The sequence below is a fragment of the Echeneis naucrates genome, chromosome 3, assembly GCF_900963305.1.
Source record: "Echeneis naucrates chromosome 3, fEcheNa1.1, whole genome shotgun sequence".
NCBI classification, from domain to species: Eukaryota; Metazoa; Chordata; class Actinopteri; order Carangiformes; family Echeneidae; genus Echeneis; species Echeneis naucrates.
This window is the reverse complement of record NC_042513.1, coordinates 18,830,062-18,854,629: the sequence shown is the minus strand read 5'-3', so window position 1 is coordinate 18,854,629 and position 24,568 is coordinate 18,830,062. Positions and strand designations below refer to the sequence as shown.

At 41.8% G+C, this 24,568-nt stretch overlaps 1 protein-coding gene across 1 annotated transcript in view; it reads left to right on the top strand.

Moving 5' to 3' along the window:
• znf536 (zinc finger protein 536) overlaps positions 1-24,568 on the top strand; it is a 199,025-nt gene that overhangs the window by 32,993 nt on the left and 141,464 nt on the right. The window contains exon 3 of the mRNA XM_029497423.1: positions 11,200-11,343. The gene's annotated coding sequence lies outside the window, so the exon portion shown is untranslated. The remainder of the gene's footprint in view (positions 1-11,199; positions 11,344-24,568) is intronic.

Here is a 24,568-nt window from a genome sequence, read left to right as displayed (position 1 = left end):
CTGGTGGTGCACTTGTGGAGTGCATGAGTTCAATAGGGAGGGAACCAGGAGTCAAAAACAGGGGAAGTCTGATCTCACCTAGACAGAGTGGACACGCTTCACCAAGAGCAGAGGCCAAGAGGTCTGTAGTCACACAAAATCCCATACGGAAAGACTTGGAAGCATTTTTTCTGTTTGCCCATGTGCGTACAGCCTGTTGCTTTTGTTCCAGCTTGTTTTTTTATTTTACAGCTTTTAAGCATTCTTCTTTTGTCACACTTTAATTCATTCTTGCTGCACTCCCTCTAAACATCTTAGTATTGAGACACATTTTTTCTCACCATGTAATTACATTCATCAACCTTTTTGAAGGCACCGTAATTCCACGGCTGCATTGTTGTCAGCCCCCCACACAGCTGCCCACCTATGCCCTTAGACAATATTTGGTTTATTTGGTTGGCTATAGGTTGAGCTGTCGGGACGATGTCTAGAGCCTTAGGTGATGTAACTTAGATTGCTGACAACAGCTGACACTGATGTTTTGTTGAGTTTAAGCTGTTTTGTCAAGTTGCCAAATACAGCGTCTTTCAATTGTGTCATGCCAGTGTCACGTTGACATAAATACAGGTGTTCCAGTGGTAACCAAAGCCAAAGTCACAGTTCATTTAGCCGACACTGGCTTTGATGTCAACCTGACTTTCATTTCCAACCAAAATGTAACATCTGTCCAATATTAGAGTCATCAGCCTCGTCTTAGTCAAAGAAAAACAGGGCCAATTTCATCCAGCTGATTTTCTGCTTTATGTAGATTAAAAGAAAAATAATCCATAAAATGACAGGTTGTATGAGTAAAAAGGGGTGTCTGGTCTTAAGTTATTAATTTAAGCATTACAGGCAAGCATGAAAGAGGATAAACAATTAAGTCTGGTAAGATGCAACAACGTTAGTAAATCCAATAGAATCAAGCACTTAATATAAGTTAATCATAAAGTATCCAGGAGAAAGAAAAAAACCCTTCAAAAACAGCTGACTTTTGGTGAGACACAACCCTCACAGACAAACAATACAACAGTGTCCCATTGTTATGAGATGCAAATCAGCAGCAGTGTTGTCATCATGAGCCTTAATGTGTCTCCTCTTACTCTTTTAGCTATTTTATTGGCATATTATATACACTATAATATTTCATCTCCTGTTTTAAATAAATGAAAATAAAGTTACATTATGATGTTTTTATTTTATTTTATTTTATTTTATTTATTTTTTTTTTGCTTCTAGCCTTTTCTATCATGTTGGTGGTGATGATGATGGTGGTGGTGGTGCTATGTCATCATCTAATTTTGGTCAAGGAGAATCAGATTTTCACTTAGCTCATTTTAAATGTGGAAGACTGAAGGTTAAAGGCGCACAATTTGATGCTGGTGAGCGACATATGGAAAGTTTACAGAAAATTCTTACAGTTTTGGCTCAAACAGAGACACCCCCATCAAGAACCATGCACTTCCAAACCTGGTAAGGAATCACCTTTTATTAATAAACTTAAAGACAATACTGTCAACAGAGACAGGGGTCGCATTTCCTAACAATGATCTCTCAGCAGATGTAAACGCTCTTAAATTTCTATATTTCCATAAGCACTATTTAGGAATGACTGCACGTGCATGAGTCTTAATGTCAACTGTCCGTGATGCTTACTGTAATACACTCTAAAGTAACTTTGCATATTTAAGCGTCAGTAAGCTGGTGTACATCACAAAGCGTCAGATTTTTTCCTGCTCAGGTCATATTGTAAATGCTATTCTGTCGCCAATTCTGTTTCTAACATGCTGTACTAAAGAGCTTGGCAGTGATAGCCATTAGACAGAAGTGAAGATAAAATGAAACACAAGATGTGGCCCCTTCGTGAAAAGGACAGAGACTTTTCAGGCGGTAAAAAATTCAGTAAGTGAGGATGGTTTAGTTTTCTCTGGTTCTAATTCGATCCCGATCACTTACTTTACACCCCATATCACCTGAAATGAAGAAATAGTCAGGAAAACATGGAGTTTTTGTTTATTGGGTGTTTTGGAAGACATCTTTCAAATCTCTCAAGGTTGCAATGGTGCATGTTTTTTTGCAAAAGGGTCCGGGATATAGACACACGTCAAGGCCAGTGATAGTTTTATATGGGGTCTGCCATTTTCACGCTGGTGCACAAAAAGCATCTGCTTGTTAAATCCACTTGTTTCTGAAGGGAAGCACCTCTTTCCCTCTGTCCTCAATTAATTTTTCCTGTGTTCCCGTAAACATCAAAGATGCAACCTTTGACTAGGGTTATAAATTAAAATCCACCATTAAGTTGGGTACACAGCATCATTGTGGAGAGGGATAGAGACAACCAAGGAGTCAGTCTATCAGGCAAGGAATATAGAGATAAACTTACAGGGTTGCAGAGCACATAAAGAGCACATAAATCATACCACACAGAATGAGTCACTGCTTCGGCCTTGGCTTTGCTTGCCTTTCTTCTGTGCTCTTAACATATCTAACAGAGCTGAACATGTTTCCTTATCTTCTGTTCAATATTCAATATTTAATTATGACTTCATTCATTTATTCTTTAAGAATAATTTTTTTTGCTGGAGAAATAAACGGATGTGAGTTAAGCCTCTGATTATTGGGAAGGAAAGATCTGTGGTTTTTAGTTCCTCTGGAACATTAATAAGTGACAGAAAGCTAGATTAAGAAAGCTGGGATGCAGCTTGAAAGAAAAACGACAAAGCTTTGAAAGCCTGCCAGTATCACAACTGTACTCTTCTGACACAGCTGATTGTAAGAGAAGCCGGTGCAGCCAGCGTATGCCTTTAATAATGCATTTAGTTAGGCTATGATCTATCATTTTGTACCTTTTGACATGCGATATTGAAATTTAATATTGCATCAATACAAATGATGTATTGCCAGCCGGAAGAGGAAGGTTCTGGATGGCAAAAAGATCTGCAAATGTCTTTTCACTCCAATCTCTCTCTTTTTCCCCTCTGAAGCTTCATTGTACTCCAGTAGGAAGACATAAGAGACATGCCCCCCCCCCCCCAACAACCCTCCCCCATGCCTTTACTCACAGCTTTGATATGTGTGTTTAGAAAAATGACAACTTAAAATGCTCATGGAGAGAGTCTCCTGCTCAAACCATAGTCAAAAGAGGCTTGGGAAGAAAAAAAGGGGTGTAGGGGGATATGGAAGTAAGAAGCAGAGGGAACATGACAGCAGTGGCTGAGGGAGATGTCACGTATTGTAGAGATCTTTGACATGACTCTTTCGTCTGGTGAAATCCCACAGGGGATATTTGGGCTATGAGAGGAGTGTTAGGTGGAGGGAACCAAAGGCTGCTGTTGTGGTGTCAGTCTAGCCTGTCTGCTCAGTGAGATAGGGCTGCACTGATAAAAACAGCAGGCTGGCGTCAGTCTGAAGTGGATCTTACATGTCAGAGGACTTCTTCACCCTACACACGGATAACATAAAAGAAACCCAAAAACCCATAATCCAGAGAAGTGTGTCGATGTGATTGAATTCTGCGATTAAATCATTTTCTTCTTCTGAGCTGCAGTGATGACCTGTAGCATAGACAAGCAGACCCTTAACAGTAACACTGTTAGCGTTGATGTAGTTGTCTCATGTTTGTTTGTGTGTAGCACTAAAAAACCCTTATCCTCCAACAGTCGATCTGAGAGTAATGGAATATTCTTGTATGATTCCATACTTTAATCTTGGCCTTCATTAAATTTGGATGAGCCTCTCTTAAAAAAATCACCCAAAGAGAAAGTTCTGAGCAGGCGGACCGACCAATCAACTAGCAACTGTATTTTCAATTTTAAATGGAAAATACATTGCTCGGCCAACGTCTCCTGAGCTCTAGTTCAAATCTAGAGATCATAAAGGTGCTTTTTGTAATTTTTTTTATTGCTACATTGTTAGCAGCAGTTATTAAGAAAACAATCCAATCTAGCGTGAAACTTGTCTGTATCGCATCCTTTCTTATATTAAAGTTCGCAATCTAACCAGCTCGTTGTAGCCCATCTCAACTATTTGGGATAGTGAGTCACTTCAGTCTCCAACCTGAACACTGAGCCCTAATCTTGTCTTGAAGTGGATCAATAGATGTAGCTCTTGTTATGCAACTATCTGATGATTCAAATGGCAGAGAAAAATGACAAACAGCCCCTTTAAATTAGTGCAGTTTAGTGCCATTGAAGGCCTCAGTTTGGAAAGTCAGAGTGTATTCACCGTACGTATTTTTGTATGTTGCTGGACATAGATGGTGCTTCTAAATGAGAGGTTAGAAGGTAAAAAGATAGCATTTATTCTCTCTTGGTTAAAGGGGGGGAAAAAAGAAAAGCTGAACTCCACGATGTATCCTAACATCACTTTGTCACCAGTCTCTGACTGCTCACGGTGACATCATCGTCAAAAAAAATTTGCAGTTTGATGGACTTGATGATTGCAGATGATAACGGTGATGATGCTGGTGATGTTGTCAATGGCAATAATAATTACCACGATATGTGAGGTGGTCATTACAGACGCACATTCTGCTAAGCTAAAGCCAACTTTCATGGCTCTGACGACTTTCTCCGTAGGCGGCAAATAGTTTTCAGGAGATTGGTCAAAATTAGCCTGCAGCACGTGATTCACCATCTCTTTCTTAGGCTGATTCAGAGATGGTGACCTGTAATTTGTTGTCCTTGCCTTGTGCATAAACTTTTTCAGAGAAAGGTTGGCTGTGCACAGCTGTGTCATCAACACCACGTTTGCATTTTTTTATCACCGATGTACGGATGTCAATTAAACAGGGGAGGGAAAAAACACAGCGTAGGTGATGATCCCCTGCATGCACATCAAGGCTATTTATAGCCCCTTACTGATTTCCTCCTGGCCCACCTCTCCGAAACAACAATCGACGCTGTTTCCGGTGAAGATTATCTGGTTGACTTGTAGCAACTGATTAGCTTGAGTAGCTTAAAAAAAATCCATAGTGTAGAAACAGTGCGTAATTGCTAATTTGTACATGGCCTCCAGGTATGTTGACTGTGAACTTACAGGATGTCTGATGTTTGTGTGGGTATGTGAACAGTGGAGAAGAAAGACATAGTGAGAGAGGGAATTAGGTGACTTGGGAGGTGCCGTGGGTTGCACTGGGTCTTGGTGTGCTTCCCTGCTCTCTGCCTTATGTCAAGGCATTATTATTTTACCTGCCTAGGTCCTGACCCACTGCACTCTAGATCTGCCTTTGTTGCACTTTCTTTTTTTTTTTTTTTTGTTTTTTACATTGTCACATTGAATTGATGGATCAATTGATCAAGAAAGAAAGGAAAGATATTTTCTTTCGATGATTTTAGATCTCTTTTTAGTAATCCGTGGATTATAGGTGAAACAGAACCATGTGAAGGCAATGAAATGTGAAATGTGTTGGCATTTTCAAAAATGGTCATGCCCATGTAAGACAAAGAAACACAAATGACATTAAAAACAAAATTTAAAAAGAAAATAAAATATACTTTTTTAAATAGATAAGAAATTAAAAATATCACGAATCCAAAATTGTATGGCCTCCTGGCTACTTTATTGTTCACAAAAGACATACAGATTGATGGTGATGATGATAGTGAATAAAGTTATTTGCGGATCTAGTATGATCACATTTTTTGTATGATCGAATACGTCAGTTTCACATTTCCTCTTCCTTGGTTGATACTTCTGAAGTCTGGTTAAATTTTGCTGGCTTGCAGACCTACATATTTTCCTTTATCTTTCCTTATCTTTTCTTTCTCTCCTTCCTTCCTGCTTTTCTTCCTCTTGCCTCAGCGGTACATTCGGCAGGTCAACACCTCAGTGGGTGGGATGTTGTGGGCCAGGTGACCTTTGTCTGTCATTGTTTTGCTCCTCACACCTCACCCAGGGAGAAGGGGAAGGAGCTTAGTGCCTTACACCTGCCACTGGCTTTACTGTCACACTGCTGGTTATTGGCAATGGGCTGCACTCGGTTTTGGTGCGCGAAGGACAGCGAGTCCCAGATGATTTGCATACATGGCCAACGGTTGATAAATACACCTCAGAGAGTGGGCGCGCATCATGTGCACTCTGCAACACAGTGGATTGAGCCACTGATGGCCTTTATATTAGTGCCTGCACTGAGCTGCGCTGAGAAGAACCAAAAAACAAGCAAAACAAATGCACGTCGCCGCAACAAAACTAGCGTTGGATTCCAAATCTGATTTGCATTCCTGCGTGTAGCATTGAGAGATAAATCAAATGTACCTCAAGTGAATAAGGCGATAGGAGATGAAATGAAATACCCAAATGCTGCCTCCACTGGGGCCTGATTGAGTTCAGGTGGCTGGAAAGTGTCTCACCCAGGGCTAGTTGTCAGTGAAGGATCTGCTGTCTTCTCATCTCTCTGTGCTGCGGGGCTAACTGGTGAACATCGGGTGTGTTATTTTGACGGATGTTTGTGTGCCTCCCGTGTTGCGGGGGGACGGGCCGTTGACACACTTCATATTTCAAAGGCAAGGTCTGAGGAAGAAATGAAGATTGATGTGGAAGAAAAGCGCGGCATCCCGTTGCCCATTCGATATATATATATATTATCATTCACACATATGTGACACCTTTGCACATGTCTGTACATGTATATATGCACATGCATGGGCATAATTCGAGGTGGTGCTCATATTCACACGTGCAGTGGGGGGGGGGTTCCTCTGTTATTGTAGACATGTGATATGATTGCATTTGATCTCCAAATAAACAGGGAATCAGTCCATCTCCTTGGTGGAGATGGCAGATGTGATGGACGAGCGCATTAGTGGCGAGGACAACATTAGATTTGCTCAAAATTATTGATCTTTTGTTTGTGAGCCAAGTCAGCAATAAATAACAGTGCATGGGAGATGTGACTCATTATCACCGTGCCAAAAGCCCGACAGACCTCTGTCAAAACACACTCTCCTTCCTCACCCCCACCTTCTTCTGCTCTTCCTCCTTCCTTTCATCTCTGTCACTACAAACCAATTTAATCTGTTTTTAATCCTTCCCTCTCTTCTGTCGCTGGTGCATTTAATAGAAGGCCCCACTGTCACTATCTGATTCCCTTAAAATTTTAATCCTGCACTGATAACCCTGCATTATTACACATTACACACAGGACACTCACACATAATGTACGCATATACACATGCAAATATGTACACGCAACGTTTAGTGGCTCTCTCAGTGTTTTATTCCTTTTTACCTTCTAAGTGAAGAAAAAATCCTTTTATCACACAATGGGTAATTTATATCCATTACCAGCGTTTTCAATCCTTTTCAGCGCGGCTGTCACTGCCTTTGGCACACTCGTGATTAATGTGATCTAATAATAGTCTGCCATTATATTTCCTTTAGTAAAACATGTACCAACATCCTATTCAGCGCCACGAATTTCATTGCCCCTTAAAATATTTTCCCCCTTTTTGTTTGAAAGACAAGATTGCTGTTTTTTTTTTTCTCTCCCTCCATCTCGTTGCTTCCCAGGAGGTGATTACTTGTTGGGGTGGTGTTAGTGAGGGCGGGTGGCTGGTGGGGGCTAGTGAAGGCACTTTCCTTATTTTCAGACACTTATGAGAATGATAAAAGGTGCCATGATTCAAGGTGGTTTGGGTGAATAAACAATGTGTGCGCATGTGTGTGTGTGTGTGTGTGTGTGTGTGTGTGTGTGTGTGTCAGTGAATTTTAAAGTACCTTCAGCTCAGCAGGACATTACTTTGTACTACTAAAAGTATCATCAGTTCACTATTTGTTTTCATGTGTTTGTTTTATTTTCATTTGAAGGAAAATTCACACATTTTAAATTATTTTTGATTATTTAAAAAATCAAATATCATTCGTAATCACAAATTTTTAAGACAATTACAAAGTATTGTCCCCTGGCGGCACTTTAATGTGTTTTTCTTTAGTGGAGTTAGTTGGTGGGTAGGTAGATTGGACTGGGTGATGGAAGGGAAAGATGCTCTCTGTGGAATGTGCCTAGGATTAGGTGTCTGTGTTTGTGTGTTTGCATGTGTGTGTGTGTCTGCGTGTATGTGTTGCCAGGGAGGTGGTCCAGCAGTGGGCTCTGCTCCCTCCCAGCCGGACAGCCTGAGCCAGTCTGCCACTCATGGGGCACGTTTCAGGCGGGGGAGGTGCCAATGCCTACACACACACACACGCACACACACACAATCGCACAAACACATGTATGTATGAAGTTATACATACACGCGCACACACACACACACACACACACACACTCTCTCCTGGCTCGCTCCCACAAAGAGGGTTAACCCTTACTGGGTTCTTAGACTTGTATCCAGGATGAACAGGTGGTCCCACAAAACATGGGCATCCTTTTCCTCATGACTTATCCCAGTGTGTGTATGTGTGTGAAGAGGGAGGGACGGACAGAGACGTGGGGGTAGAGAGAGAAAGAGCACACATGACTGTGTGGCTCCAGTACACCTTTTGTATGTGTGCTGGTTTTGTTTGGTACCGTGGTGGCTGGTGTACAGAGCAGCTTGTGGAGGGTCCTGCCACTGTGTGAAATTGACATCAGATGGCCGTTGTGACAAGACCAATATTACATCCAACTTCCATTTAGCATGGGACAGCTAATATATGTGTGCCGTGTGAACATTTGTTTGTGTGTGTGTTCATCAGCACCTGACCCCAGAATCTGACCACACCAAACACAGCTGCCAGCACTTTATGTCTATATTCCCCCCAAACCCTCCCTCATTCGCCCCTCCTCTTTGCCTCTTTGCTTTTTCTCCTCATTTTTCCTCCTGAATCCCTTCATCCTGGATCCCTCCATTAAAGTTAACTTGTATTGAGCCGCATCTTATTCCCTTCCATCTGCCCCCCCCCCCCCAAACTCCTGTCTGAAGTGATCTTTTCCCAGCAGAGGTAATTGAGCATAAACCACTTCTAAGGCAAAAAAAAAAAGAAGAAGAAAAACAAATCAGTGCACACCACTTTGGATGTTTTAAAAATCAACTCTGATTGAAGCGGGGTTGTGACAGTTTCTTTGGTAAAACATGTCAAAAAAATGTCTTTACACAAAGTTGTACGTTATGTCACCTGACGGATGCGATAACGTTAAGTTACACTCTGCATCTGGATGTTGCCACATGTGGCTACAGCCTCCTCTGCCTTGTTAACTGCCTTTCATGTCGAGAGGGAAACGCTCCGTTTTACTTCGCTTTACTTTTTCTTCTGTGATTATCTGTGGCTCAGGCCCTCCGAACCCCAGACACATGAAACAGACATTTTTGAAAAATGTGAGTAAATAAAGCAAATAGAAAGGGGGACACGCAGGACAGGTGGGGTGATGTTAAAAGTGTGTGTGTGTGTGTTTTTGGGGGGTAAACATAAGCACAGCAAAGGAGTGAAAGAAGGTTTCTCTCTGAGTCAGCGGCTTTTAGTAAAGTCTGATTAAACGAGGTGGGAAACCACACGGGGTAGTAAATAACAGAGGTGTCAAAATGTTGTTTAATGACCTGGATACCTACTGCATGAAATATGTAGCTGCACATCTATGCAGGAGCTGTGTTTTTGTTGCCTTTTTTTTTTTTTTGTCCTTAATGCCTTAATGTGCAGGTGGTACAGATGATTAAAACAACTTAGTGTGAGAAAAGAGGGAAGACAGTAAACATCATATCCAAAGCACTGTCGTCAGTCTGATTAGGAGAAAAATATTAATGATGCACACAAGAGGAACTTGTTGGCAAACTGCATCTCTGTCTACACTTTTTAATGAGATAAATATGACGAGTCTGCAGCTGAAAGATTCATCTGCAAGAAACTGTTGCAGGAATGATCAATCCTGACCATCCAGCAGAGTTCATCAAGATTGCAGAGTTGCAGTTTTTTGGGTCAAGGCTAAATGTGTCATTGTTGTGTGTTATTAGCACCATAAGTGTTGTGGCGTGAAAGAAACGGCCTGGTCAGCAAATGATACTCTCCAGACACGAAGGGGGCAATTCTTTGGGACAAGGCCCAACAAAGATTGCACTGTTATTATTTAAAAAGTGTTTCAGTGAAAATAATATGCAAAAAAATATGCAACAAAAGAAAAATAAAAAACTTTAATCGCATTGTATATTGCAAAAACAGCACAATCATTATTATTATTACCAAGCAGCTCTACTGTAGCAATTAAAGGGTTGTAGTGTGTGTGTGTGTGTGTGTGTGTGTGTGTGGATGCTGGTGGGTGCAGCCCTGAAACACTCATTGTACTTGTTGCAAAGTGGCAAGGCTTTTGTGACTATTTTTTCTTTTCTTTTTGAGTTGAGGGCGGGGTTAAGGTTAAAAGGAGATGCACGTTGCAGTAATTGGATTATATCAACCTGACCTCAAATTCAAAGAGGCTTTATTGACAAAGCATAACGGACAAAGCAGCATCAGCTGGAGAGAGAAAAAAAAAATAAAAAATTTAATTGAAGATGTTAACTATAAAAATAAGGGAGATGGATGGAGACATCACTGTTTGGTCACTGTAGGACACGCCACTTACAATGTATAACTAGTGTCTTTAATTTCCAACATTTGATTAAAGATGCAGAGCTGCGTTGTGTTGTAATATATATTGTTTACTGACATTCTGTGAAATCAAGCAGGCAACAACAAAGTGGATAAAATGGCATCAGTAGATAAAACATGCAGACAGTGTGATTATGTAATCATTCAAATAAGAAGTCACTGATGGCACTTTTAGGTCCTGTGTGGTAGTAAACACTATAAAGCCTTTACAAAAAATGTCCATTTGTGAGCAATAGATGAGCACTGTGGTGGTATTTTTTATTTATTAGTTTTTTTTAAAGGCCACTATGAAAGCTGAAGAATAATATTTGATCATTTCGACAATTGTTTTCTTTAATGTCATAATAGTGCGTTGTTATTCGGATATTCGTAACTTGTGTAAAATGGCAAATAAATTGGAAAAAGTTGAACAGAACGGGAGAAAGGTTGGTGGATGAGCAGGAGTAGTGAGCTGGAGGTAATCAGAGGTTACTGCAGAGCAGTCAGCAGTACATCAGTCAATTTACCTGCCCCTCCTTTTCCCAATGGGGGGGGGGGAATCCCTCTCTGAGGGGCCACTGGAGGCAGAGAGAGAGGGGAGCAGTGGTGGAAGTGAACTCAGCAGTTTCCTTATCTCTCTCTCTCTCTCAGGGCTCTCTGATCAGTGGCGACCAGACGTGGAGCTGAAGCTGGCGCTGGCTTAACAGGGCTAAGCACGCTGTCACGCTGTCTAAGACGCTACTCGCCCACCGTCTGAGGTGACTCAGGGCTTCGACCGAAGAGGAAGTGAAGGAGGTAAAGGAAGTGAACTGTGTAGAGGTGGTTACGGGAGGGGGGGCAAGAAGAAAGGTACAAGGAATAATATTTTGGGATTTGAGACATTAAATATTAACAATTCTCTTGTGTGATCGGGTCAAACTTCAATACTGAAGGAGAAATGAAAAGGAAGGAAGGAAAGAAATGAGAAAGGGAAAAGGGCAAGACTGGGCACAGAGGAGACCTTTCCCATAAGCCTCTGTGGCAGGTAACAGTTATCTGCACGATGATGCAATCTGCATAGGGTGATGATGAGGATAATAATGACACACACACACACACACACACACACACACACACACACACACATATGCTGGGATGTCTGTTGTATATAGATGCACAGAGGGCCAGCATGGGCATATCAACAGATAATTCCTATTTAAATAATCCCAGTTATCCGTTGTGGCAGGTTTACTCTGTCTCTCTTTAAGTCCAAGCTGCCTTTGACCAGAAGCTTGTATGTTGAGCATGGCCAAGGTTATGTAACACAGGTATGCATGTGTGTGTGCGCGACTTGACCTAAATTTGAGGGCTTCGCATAAAGCCAAGGTGGAGGGAGGGGTGCACAAGGTGCAACCCCGAAGGTGCCCAGGAAGGCGTGAGGAGAAGTTAGAGTGCGTTGCACGTCCAACAGGCTGAAGCAGAGACCTCGCAGGCCCCCCCTCCCCCTCGACCCTCTGAGGACGCCAGGTTAGTTCACCCAGCAGCTATTTCTTATCCAGCTGTGGAAATGCCTTTATCATCTCAGGAATATCTAGCCGAGGTGCGGATGAACAAGTTGCGTTCGTCTGTTAATATCAGAGGCTGATCCATGCAGCTGTGGACTTGATTTATTTAAATTGATATTAAAGTGTGGATTGACTGTGATGCTGCTTTGGCATCTTAACTCAGCAACATGACAGAGTCAGTGAACTCTTGTCTCCTCACAGTACCTTCGCTCATCCTTTCCTTTGCCAAATTTGGACGCTGACACTAAATGGATCTGCCATAATTCAGATGTGAGTGGGAGGATATATTTATATATATGTGTGTGTGTGTGTGAGAGAGTGTGTGAGCAGCTGTGTGGCTGTGTGTGGTTGTAAAGTGAAGCATTATGGCACCAAAAAAAAAAAAAAAGCTTGAATAATTTAGCACTCACATTATTTTCTAATGCCATTCTTTAGAATCTGACTGCGTCACCCTTACAAATGCGTATGTTGGAAAGTTCAGGGGATTTTGGAGGGTGCCTTTGAACAGTGAGTGATGGCAACCAGCCGACTCTCAGCTCCCTCTTGTCTACCAACGGCTCCATGTGAGCCCCGTGCACCATATTCCTCTCTCAGAAGTAACGGCATGGTGAATCGAAACAAAAAGGCCACATATTTTATTTATGTGTCAAAAGTGGGTTGAAAGGAGTGTAAGAAGGAGGGGAGTGGGTGGGGGTTGATATCATTCCACCCGTGCGGATCAATTCTCCCAGACAGAGGGAGATAAGAATGGAGCGGGGGGCCACAGGATGGAGGGAGAGGGAGGGGAGGAAGAAGAGCTGAAATGGTGGTTGTATTGATTTGTCAAAGAAATACAGTGTGGCGTGTTTTGCTTAAACATCCACATAAACCTGAGCTGTCAGAGGTGGGCGGGCTTACTCTGACATTTGACCACACGCGTGGTGTGGTGTGCATTGTTTTACCGATCAGTTTTATGTGGAAACTTTTGTGCCATAATTTGTTCCAATTGACAAAAATCTCCTTTCATAGCTTTGTTGCAAACTCAAAGCTGACTTACCGGCTTTCAATGTGCCTCATCTGATATTAATTAGGCATGCATGTTAAATCCCTATTTCCTCATTTACCACTATGCTACTATCACTTTAAAAAAGTGTAAACTAACATACATGATTCATGAGAAGTCTGAAGCCCAGAGGAACGCTCATCTATGGAGAGGTCGACCTGAAATGAACCTGCAGGAAACCTGCCCTGACCTCACAAGCAGCAGTTAATTTTCAAATAAGAAAAGCCTGATCTGAGAGGGGAGGCCCTAGAGAACAGAGGTGAGCTAGACCTGATCCAAAATGCAGCCGACCTGAACAGAGAAATCACAAACACAGACATCAGTTATGCAGTCAATAAACATCTTCTTTAAAATGTATTGCTCCACATAATCAGAATCAGCACAACCTCAGATAATTATATTTACTACTCAATAAAGACTTCTGGTTACCGTATTAGGGATAATGGTATTTGTGTTTTTCTAGAGCTGATGTGAAGTTTCTATCTTTATCTGATCAGGAGTTCTGCTACTTCTTTTGAGCAGTAATGATGAAAAATCTGTTCCAAAGCCTCTGAGGCTCTGAATAGCTTCTTGTCCATGGCTCTCTGTCTTTATTCTGTCTGTAAAATAAACCCAGAAAAACCTCTCCTCACTCTGAGGTCAGAAAAATACAGGATTGATCCAAGAGACTTTGGATACACAAGCAGTTGGACAGTGAGACCTCTGAATGAGACATTGTGATTGGCTGTGACATCAGCCAATAAAGCCAATAGGCGTGTCTGATGTACAGATGTGACTCAAGACGTCACTGTTGAAGAATGAGGATGAGAAACGATGGACCGACACACATTAGTAAAGTACCAAAGCTCTAGAAGAACCAAATTTATCAAAACTGCACACATAACTGTAGCAATGGAAATAATGGACACACACTAAGTACTCTTAACTTAACTATCAATTATTAGACAATCAACAGGTTCATACAAGATATGATCATCCCAAATTATCATTCAATTAACTATCAATTATCATTTTATAGCGAAATCATATCGACTACCTATTTTCTTGCCAGTATAACAAGACCAAGCCTGACCTTATCTGACTGGATCCGGCCGGACTGTGATCTCTGACCTCCACTTGCAGGTACTTCAGGTGTCTGATAAATTCACTGCTGGGCCAAATGAAGATGATACATTCCTCTTCTGTCTGCACACCCCAGTTACACCTTCAGACTACTTAAAGCAGAACAGTTTTACATCATATTCACCCCCCCCCCCCCCCCCCCCCACACACACACACCCTCCCAAGGCAACCATCAGTTTTTTAAAAACGTGGCTTTGCAACAGCTTCCGCTCATTACATTCCTGAATAGTGGATAACTGCAGCAGTCTTGGCAATAGTGGAATGAGGCAAAACAGAAAGAAAAAAAAACCAAGATATAACCTCAATTAAGACCACCCACGCAAATTTAGCTGACCGCAGTGAAATTCTCACGTCTAGAAAAGACAAAGACAGCAACTTTGTGCTTAATTGCTTCAAGTAATCTGCCAATGATACTCTGGTGTCCATCCACTCTAAAAGATAAAACGTGTCGTCAGTTCTATGTTTGGAGCCTGTGGGGATAGAGGCAGGCCCTCTTCCACTCTGTGACTACTTACCTGGCACAAGGCAGGACAGGAGCCGTTAAAGAAAACTGGGGAAAAGAGCAGAGAGTGTGCACAGGACCATAAAATGGATAGTTTAACCATTGATCGAGAGCAGTGGTGGAAATGGCAGCTGTAAATCAATTTTATCTTGGAGCAGCTAAAGAGTGTTTTCTAATGAGGTTAATGCCACATAATGGCTAAATTCCTCTGCTTAAAAGATGCCCTCAAGGTGGCGGCGAGAGATAGATGTCGCCATGGAAAGCTTAACACTTTTACTGTGCAACACAAAGCAGGGGGATGCCTTTTTCCTGGGAGTTTGTATCTTAAATGATTAAACCTTTATTCGTTAGGTTTCAGGCGGTCATTATATCTTCCAGTACAGATTTGTCAAGACGGCTTGTTATACCAATCCATCCATGGCTGAGATTGGGTGTTTAAAATGTATCTAAATGTATTTGTGTAAATAGTACTGTCTGGATTTTCGACATCCAATCTGATGTGTTCCTCCTCAACCACAACCACAGAACATAAAATAAATAAGGGCAACACGTACCTATCAAATTCAAACAGCTATGCCAGTTTATCATCTCAGCACTAGGTAGCAGGCAAGGTAGCATAACGATGTGGAACAGGCTTGGTATTACTACCCAAAAGACAAACTGGCACAGAACTCATAGATTATGAATCAAGTTGACCTCTCGCAAATGGTTGTATTTTTGGAATCCATTACATTATGCGAGCTGAGGCCAGAGTGGTGGAAAGCAAAGGGCTTAGCAATGGCAACAAAACAAACATAACTCTCTGCACATATGCACTGCATTTATACACACAACCAGGGTTTTCCCTGAGTGTGCACTTGTTGGGGCATGGAGCAGGTATGGTCCAACAACGTTTTGATTCTGATTCTCTCACTTTCTTTAAAATTGGGACAAATTTGTCAATTTTTCAAGAATCGATTGCTCTTGATTGTTTGGGCAGTAGTATGCACTCAACTGGGAGTACTGGAAGCCAGTTCCTTCAGTCCTGTTTTCATCCATCCAACTACTTTTCAAAGGTCATCCAAGTCTGGGTTGTGTCGGCAACAACCTAAGCAAAGGCCTAATGGTTCTGTCCTGAGAGAACTCACTCAGATCTTCTTTGGGGAACCTACGATGCTCCCTTGCTATAGATAGGCTCTACAATTTTTTGTCTGCTTTCAGTCTGTGAGGTCTCTTAAATGTGGATGTAACCATACCTAAGTATATGTATCCCTTCACAAGAAGGTAGCCATGGGAAAACACAATTAGATACGAGAAACAATACAATTGGCTTTTTCTGAAGCTCCTACTAGTGTTCAAACTCAGTCAAATGAACAGACCAATACTGCTAACAAAAAGCAGAGACATTATTTGGAGACCTGCAAAACAGGCATTATCAAAAAAAAAAAAAGGTTTGAAAGCTTGTGTATCAATGCCATAAATTTGAGTAATGGCAAGGCTTCTGAAAGACTGATGGGACCCTGGGGTAAAGCACCACTTAGTACAGTAGTTCAAGTTTCTTGTTTGTCTTGACCAGACAAATATGCAGTTGTGAGTGCATACCATCGTGAACAGCTGTGGAATGAAGTTGGGGGGTGAGTTTTTGAGTGGCCAAGAATGTTGGTTCCCAACCCAAACTTGTGTCCAGAAGTAATTGCAGTGGTGAAAGCACATAAATTATGCAAGAGAATGCCAGCTAGTTTAGATTTTTTACAGTTTTGTAAGGAAAAAGTACACATAAATAAAGAAATAAATAAAGTTAATTAGAAGATTCTTGCCTGATAGGAAGAGGAAGACGGCAGACAGCGAGCACTACCGATATGTGCAGGGATTCCCAAAGCATCCGGTGTCAAGATTTATCAGAAGTTAGCTAGCTAGCATGTCAGCAAATGCAGACATGTTGAAATATTGCATTACCCAAATTATATTAGACAGTAATGGAAGCATAAGGAATCCTCTTTGTCTTCAGTCAGAGTGATCCGAGTAGTCTGTTAGCTGTAAACTAGACTCCACCATAACGTTGTTGATGGAAAGCAGCCCGCAATCAGCAAGTGTCTTTTTTGCGATGTGGAGACACGGTGGGGCATTGTATTATGGGAGAGGTTTGGAGAAGAGTCTGCCCATTTCAAATGGGCTTTATGAATTTCTACCATTAAAGGAATCCATCCATCAAACTGGTGGTGGATGTGGCACTCGTGCAAGTTTTTTAAAAGCTAACCGTATGTATCAGTGTAACCATGTTGTACGCATCCACTACCTTCACTTTGGGTGGCAAACCACTGAAAGACCCAAGCACATTTAAAATAGCACTATCATACAGCACACTGTCTTCAAACTGCTCTGATGTATCTGTGTGTGTATGCATGTGTATGAAAAAATTGAGTACAACCAGCGTGCAGCATGAAACTTAAGGAAAGTTCATCTCCACAGACCTCTAGCATTGATCACTGGGGCCCTAAAGCTATTATCATGATCTAATTAGGTTTAACATAAGTCTGTGTCACGGCCCGGTGCAAGGCTGCCTTGTCCCCAATTCCACACTTTCACAGCATCCCTATTTAAAAATAGCACACATGTGCCACGCATACATGCAGTGAATACTAATGCTTTTTTTTCCCAGCTACAGAGATCTACTTTAATGTCAGACAGAGGTCTAAGCTGGGAGAAATGATGTAATTCAAGAGGCAACGTGTGCGGCGATCTCACAGGTTTCCCCTCTTCTCCAGGTGCACGATCACACTCTGACCTTCCATCAGAGACAGAACCTGACTTGATTTGTAGAGTAATAAAATGAGACCACTACTTTTAAAAAATAGAATCTATAGCTATAGATGCTAGTCCAGAATGTACGGCAGTTATGATTAAATGGTTTTTGGGACAGGTCTAAGTGAAGTAGCTTTTTAGATTTTGCTTAAAATTGTTATGTTTTATGTGTGTGTATCTTATATTCAAATTCTTCATTCATTCATTCAAATTCTGCCACTTATCTGTTTCCGGGTCGCGGGGGGTGCTGGAGCCAATCCCAGCTCACACTGGGCGAGGGCAGGGTACACCCTGGACAGGTCACCAACACACACAGACAGACAGAGACCAACAACCACTCACACTCAGACCTACGGACACTTTAGAGTCACCAATTAATCTAAACATGCGTGTCTTTGATCAGTATTAATACAGAACCTCAACCTGATTTATTATCAAAGATGACAGAAATGTACGATATGCGACCTTTAAAGACTAAACCCATATCAGGGCTTGAACCCATTTTACCTAATTACTGCTCTGTCATTGTTTAAATTATCCACAGTGACATCTGAAAAATTATTCTGTTTAGATTTTTAGAAATTGATATGTGTTTTCCATCTCGCGTTTGTGATGAAATTCAAACACGAGGTCTCTTCACATCTGTTTTCTCTTTGAACTTTTGATCTGAATACCCTCCAAAGGCAGCAATTGCAGAAAGTGAGAAGTGTAGCTAGTGACCCAATAAGATGACCTTTGAGGTGCGCACATTAATACAGCTGTCCAAAAATATTCAGTAATAGAATGCTGTATCTAATTTGTTTTATGTACCTTTATATCTTGGCTTTGGTGCTTTAATACAGCTGTGAATTACTTACACTGACACCTTATTCGTTTTCAACGTGATTAGCGGCAGTGGTGTGCATGGTTGGCACAGTGGGTGGCTGTGGCCGACTGCACACACTCATGGGTTCATTACGCCATCGCGCAGGTGTAATGGAATCCCCCCCACACACACACAGACATTCACACATACAAGTCCTCACATGTACTCTAGAACATGAAAGCTTGCACACAGATTGAATACTTGGACCCTCTTGGCGCCCTCCTTTTAAAAAAATAAAAAATAAAAAACAATGTTGTACAATTGAGGCATCCACTACAGTCTTATTATTTCAGAGCCAGGCAGGAGAATTGTGCTTCAGTCCCCATATAAGGGACAGCAAGTAAAAAAAAAAAAAAAAAAAAGGGGGAGGGGGAGGGGGGGTTTAAGAGGGACGCCCCCATTACTCCAGTGTCTGCTGTTGTTATGAATAGTAGCTGTAACAGAGGAGAGCATATACTCCATTCGAAGCTGCTCGTGGTTTTTGAAGGACCACTCTCAACTCGGCCCCCACCGCTCCTCACACACCAGCACCAAACTCCCCCCCAGTCTTTTGATTGATATGTGAAATCCGTCTCTCTGCGCAGCTCTAAAGGCAGTCCCTGTGTGTGTCTGAAAGGTGCTCATTGTTGAGCAGAGACTACTTTGTCAAGAAACAATCCTGTTCCCAAGGAAGCTGAGAATGTCTTAAAAAACATACAGGCCCTTATTGTGTACATTGGGGAACTTTAATTTTGTGTGTGAGGTCATTTTAATCCTGATGAATTTTTATAGTAGCGGTTGTAGTTCAATGGCTGGTTGCCCTAATGCTCTAAAGAAGGAGCAAAATAAAGGAAGAATGGGAAAGAATGAAAAACCCACCCACAGGCCTGCTGAACAATCCTAAACTTAAAGTGTCAGAGGGAGTGAGGAGGAAGGGTAGAGGCCTTTGTTGATGGACACATTGGGATGTATTTAAGTTCTACAAAGGACATTCCCTGAATGGAGGCTTGATTTTTACTACAAGGTTTAAAATGCCCAGCCTAAGGACAGATTGGCATGGGATAAAGTTTGTGTAGGGGTAATCTGATGTGAGTGAACCACCCAAGACATTGCCTCTGAACTTGTGCCAAACAGGAAAGGCAACAAACTACTAGGCAGACATGCAAGCAGGGACACTGTTAATGACAGAACTGAACATTGATTGATTGATTGACTGATTATTTTTTTACAACTTGCAATGTGATTTTATCACATTTTAACCCAGGCAAACTTCAACAATGGGCAATTTGGCTTATTTTTCATAATAATAGGCGTCTAAGCCTTCTTCTTTTGTGCAAGCTAATGGTCATATATGTGGAGCAGTTTGCATTTTCATCTGAGCTCGTGGCTATTTTGTTGTTGCTTTGCCCTCTGGCCTCTTGGAGGTTTTAGACTGGGTGCAAGCCTATTAGGCGCACAAGTTGAAATGTGAACACCAAGACGCTGGATCCTTTAGAAGTAGATAAATTTATATTTTAGCAAATTGAAGCTCTAGATAAACACATGACCTGTTTGGTTTTGTTGCTTTCTTCGAAATGGCGCACCATTGCAGGAGGCTCGCTCATCACCAGGGTGGCTAAATGGAAACTGGATCTTGTTTGTGAAACGGCGGGGTGAGACCAAACAGCGTGATTCATAATGCTTATTTATGTACCATGTAGCTGAGACTCAGTGGGGGGCGAAGCAATGGTTTTTACTAAATACATCTCTCCCTGCTTAGTTTTCTCTTCAGTCGGGCTTCGGGACTGTCGTCTGGAAACATACTTCTGATATGGATACTGAAAATACATCATCTTTATGTTTTTGATCATTCCCCAAAATAACAAGTGTTGGAGTCTGCCATTCTTGTGCAAAGAAATGAGGTGCATTCAAGTAAGCTTCACTGGAGCATCGTGTCAGTGGAGTCGGAGGCAGACACACACAGCTCAGGTTGCCTCTAGTTTGGTGGCAGATCATCATAATGCCTCCAAATTCCAGCAGCTTGCAAACAAACACACCACCACTGACACTTGTTCCATGCATTAAAATTCAGCTGTTAGACTTTTTTTTTTCATGTCTTTCCTCTAACTGCCCCCCCCCCCTTTTTTTCTTTCTCTAACTTTTCCCTCCTGCCTCTTTTCCCTCTGTTCTGAGATGCAGAGATCCAAGTGCGCGATGGTGCATTACTAAGGACACCTGCTCTGTTGATGTGGCCAGGCAGATTGACTGTGTGTGTGTGTGTGTGTGTTTGTGTGTATGCGTGCATGTGTGCTTTTATTCATTCATCAATTTTTAGACCGAGGCTGGGACCAAACCTATCAAAATTATTCTGAAGTCAATCTGTCCGTTTCTGCCTCAAATTATGCATAATGGGCTTTTAATTTTGTGCCACGCAACTAGCTGAAACAGTGTCCTTCTCAATGTTTGGCCCAGAAAATAGTAAGAAGCTCAAATCTTGCAGTTCCAAAGTGGCAAATGTGAGGTAGATAATCATAAAAGGTACTCAATCGTATGCCAGAAAAGAAGGTAGAAAATGCTATTTAAATTTTCATATGCCATTCGTTTACTGTCGATCAACTGAAAATATTCAGAAAGACTGTTAAATGGTGCACGGAGCAGGAGGTGTGGCCACTACTTTTGACATTAATTTATTAGTGTAGTGCCAACTAAAGGCTGCGAAGCCTTGGCAAGCTTAGTTTCTCATGTTCCGGTTCTACACCGATAAGGGCAAGAACCATCGAAACCGGCTGCTGTCTGAAAGGTGGCGTCACAGTCCGCCAGTGAGGTGAGAGCGCTATCTGAGGAAGGGGCAAACCAAAGCCAGCTGGTTAGCACCAGTTGAAGTTGCTTATCAAAACACCTTGTATTGTAAATAGAAAGAAAGTGTAGGACCTCAGCAAGCAGTGGGATCAGGCTTTAACATAGAAATTACCAAAGAAAAGAGAGTGGTCACAACTTCTAGTCAGGATTTTCAGAATAAAATCAGAGCAGGAGCAGAGTGTTCATCGTAACTCAGATTGTGGATTGTGGATTGTGATCCCATCCAAAAGGTTTGTGTAGTTATCGTTCAGCCAGATCTGCCACCTTCAGTAAGCAGTCACTATTCAGTTTGTGGATACCACTTTGGCAGCTTTGCACTGGGCTATTTCCCCAAAGTGGAGACTTTAGGCTCTTGTCGCTGTAAAAATACATGGTGCTTCCCTCCACTTTTCATCACATAAATTCCTCAAAAGAAAGAAACAGCCCTCTTTGCAGAGGATGAACAGAACAGAGGACGGAGCGTTCAAAGCCTGGGAGTGCACAATATGTTCGGTTACATTATACTGTACTTTCTCTTTTGCTCTGAGGAAGAAATGGAGCGATGGAGGCAAACGGGGAGTAAAGAGAAATACTTGGCATTTTATTACTGCCATTTGAAAGAGTTCTGTTCACATTCCCTCCTTAACCCCCACTCTGTGGCCCATACAACCCGCTGCACCCCCGACTGAAATACACACACACACACAAAAAAAAAAAAAATCTTATTCACTTTGTATGTAGGTCACATTACAGTGGTGTCTAGCTATTGGACATGGGCTTGGATAACTGTTTGTTGAGTATTAAATGCTTTTGCTGCCTCAGCAGCCCCTGCCACTGGTATTTCTCACACAGCTGTGCAACTGAAAGGAGGCAGCGCCGCAGCAAAAATCATGTCACACACACATACACACACAGACACGTGCTTTCAACTTCTGATGCTTTTTGTGTACACTTTAAAAAAAAAATCTTGTTTGCATAAAACATTTACTTTTCACATATAAAAATGCCTTATGTGGAGTTGAAAAAGGGACCATCTGTAAATGTGGACTGGGCTGCCTGTGAATAGGAGGCAAACCCATTGACCTGAGGTGCCAACTCAAGCAGATGAATCTTTGCTTTTCTTTTCTCTTATCCCAGTTTGCTTTGGGTGACCTTGCACACAAGCCCTGATGCCGCATGTTCACATAGCACAGGCCTAATTGCTTAGATAGGCCCCAGCATGGCTGATATTTTCCACTGGAAACACCCCTCGATGTTGTTCAACCCTCACCTTCTCAGTTGTTCGCTTGCTGTTTGCCACAACTGCCACAACTGGTGATTTATAAGAAAAAAAAGAGAGAAAGAAAACGGGCAGGCAGAGGTGGAAGGAAATTGCACCTGCTTTTATAGCAGCGGGATCCAGGTGAGGAGTGAAGTGTTCACTTAAAACAGAAAGGCAGGAGACAAGAGGGGCACCTCGCTGCTGTACATTTTTGCCCTCTGTTGTCTTTGCATGAAATGAAAGATGCAAGTGAGTGTGTGTGTGTGTGTGTGTTTGTGTTGTTTTGTGTGTTATTCTCCTTTCCCTCTGTCCTTTGTATGAAATGAGCCCAGATGGTGATTGAATTTTCAAGTGCTGACATCCTTGCTTGAGAAGCACCCCTCCTTTCTACACACACACAAACACACACAAAGGCGCGCGCACGCACACACACACACACACATATAGCCTTCTTTGTGCCGAGTAAGTGAGGCACACTAACATCTCAGTGCCATCATCATCTTTGTGACTGCCAGCAACTACCATTGATTGACAAAAGTATGCATGCAAACAAACAGACGCACACACACACACACACAGACATGCGCGCACAGTCACAGGCGTCCAAATGCACTATCACAGAGAGAGAGGTCATTTCCTCCCTGCCCATATTTGCAGATCCTGCTCTAAAAATGGCGAGCATGCAAACACTGTCAAAATAAAATCCTCAAATTCATGAAGAGAATCTGTTTTGACTGGAATTCTGTTCAAGCTATTAGCTGATGAACTGTTCACTTGATTGATGGAAAATTAATCAACACTCTTGATAATTAAAAAAAGAAATTATTTTGATTATTTACCAAGCAAAAAAATGTAAAATATAAAAAAAAGAAGTAAAAAGAAAGCCAAACAATTATCTGGTTCCAGATTCTGAAATGTGAGATTTTCTCTGTCTGATTTATTTGGATTTGGGACTGTTGGCTGGACAAATCGGTCATTTGTCAATGTTTGATGACATTTTGGAATTTTTCTCTCTGACTGAACAGTTTCATCAGTTAACCAAAGTGACGATTGCCAGATTCAACGATAATTGAAATAATCATTATGTATTGTCCCAAACCTTTAAAACACCAACACTCTTGTAAAAGTTTGATGGCAGAGAATCAACTTTTAGATTTGAAATAGATGACACATCACTAGTTAAGGTGCACAAAGCTGATTTGAAAAGCAAATCAAACAAAAACCAGGAGTGGGGAAATTGACCTTGTGACAGACGACACAATAAAGGACAGAAACAGTAGTTAGGACTCTGATGGAGCAGAGATGGAGCATTTAGGGAATTTCTCTGTGCTGAGAGACGGAGAGGCATCGAACGATGCAGGCAGGGTAAAGTGACAGAGAGCTGTACGCCACAGCAGCCCTATTGAGTTAAAGTGGCTGTGTGGCTAAATGATGTCATTGGCTAACTAGGCGTTCTCAGGCCATTGCCTCTGTTTGCGTGACTAAATACATACAATTAAGGCCTCGGCACTTCTCAATCTCTGTGAACTCATTGTTATCCTCGGGTTCAAGTGCACTGATAATGGGGGCCAGAGGAAAACAGGCGTAGCACTGAGAGAGAGAGACGGAGAGCTGGTGGGTAAAATAGACATCTCATAATAGTGGCATTCTTTCACCCCAACAGCGCTACTAAAGCCTTGCTCACTCATCTGTTCCATTTTCTGCCTGTTTTCTTTTTTTTTTTTTTAACTTCTGCCTCTCTCTCTTTTTCTCTATCCTGTCTATCTTTTCTTTTGCATTTTTTTTTTTTTCATTTGTTACTGTGAGGATGTTTCACAAATTGTTCCACATAGTATAACACACATATTTAACTGTTGTTAGTGGTCCCTGCAAACAGCCCCACCTCCACCCCCTCCCCAGAGATGCCAATCACCGGTCCAGTCATTTGACAAAGGCACAGGCCAAAAAGAAAAGATTTTGAATAAAGTGAGCGAATGATTTTTGATGATTTTTGGAGTCTCTTGGCCATGATTTGATTTCAAACTGAAGAGAAGCTACAACACGTTTTCAGGTCACTTTTGTAAACAAAAACACGCACACACACACAAAAACCTACAAAATCATTCAC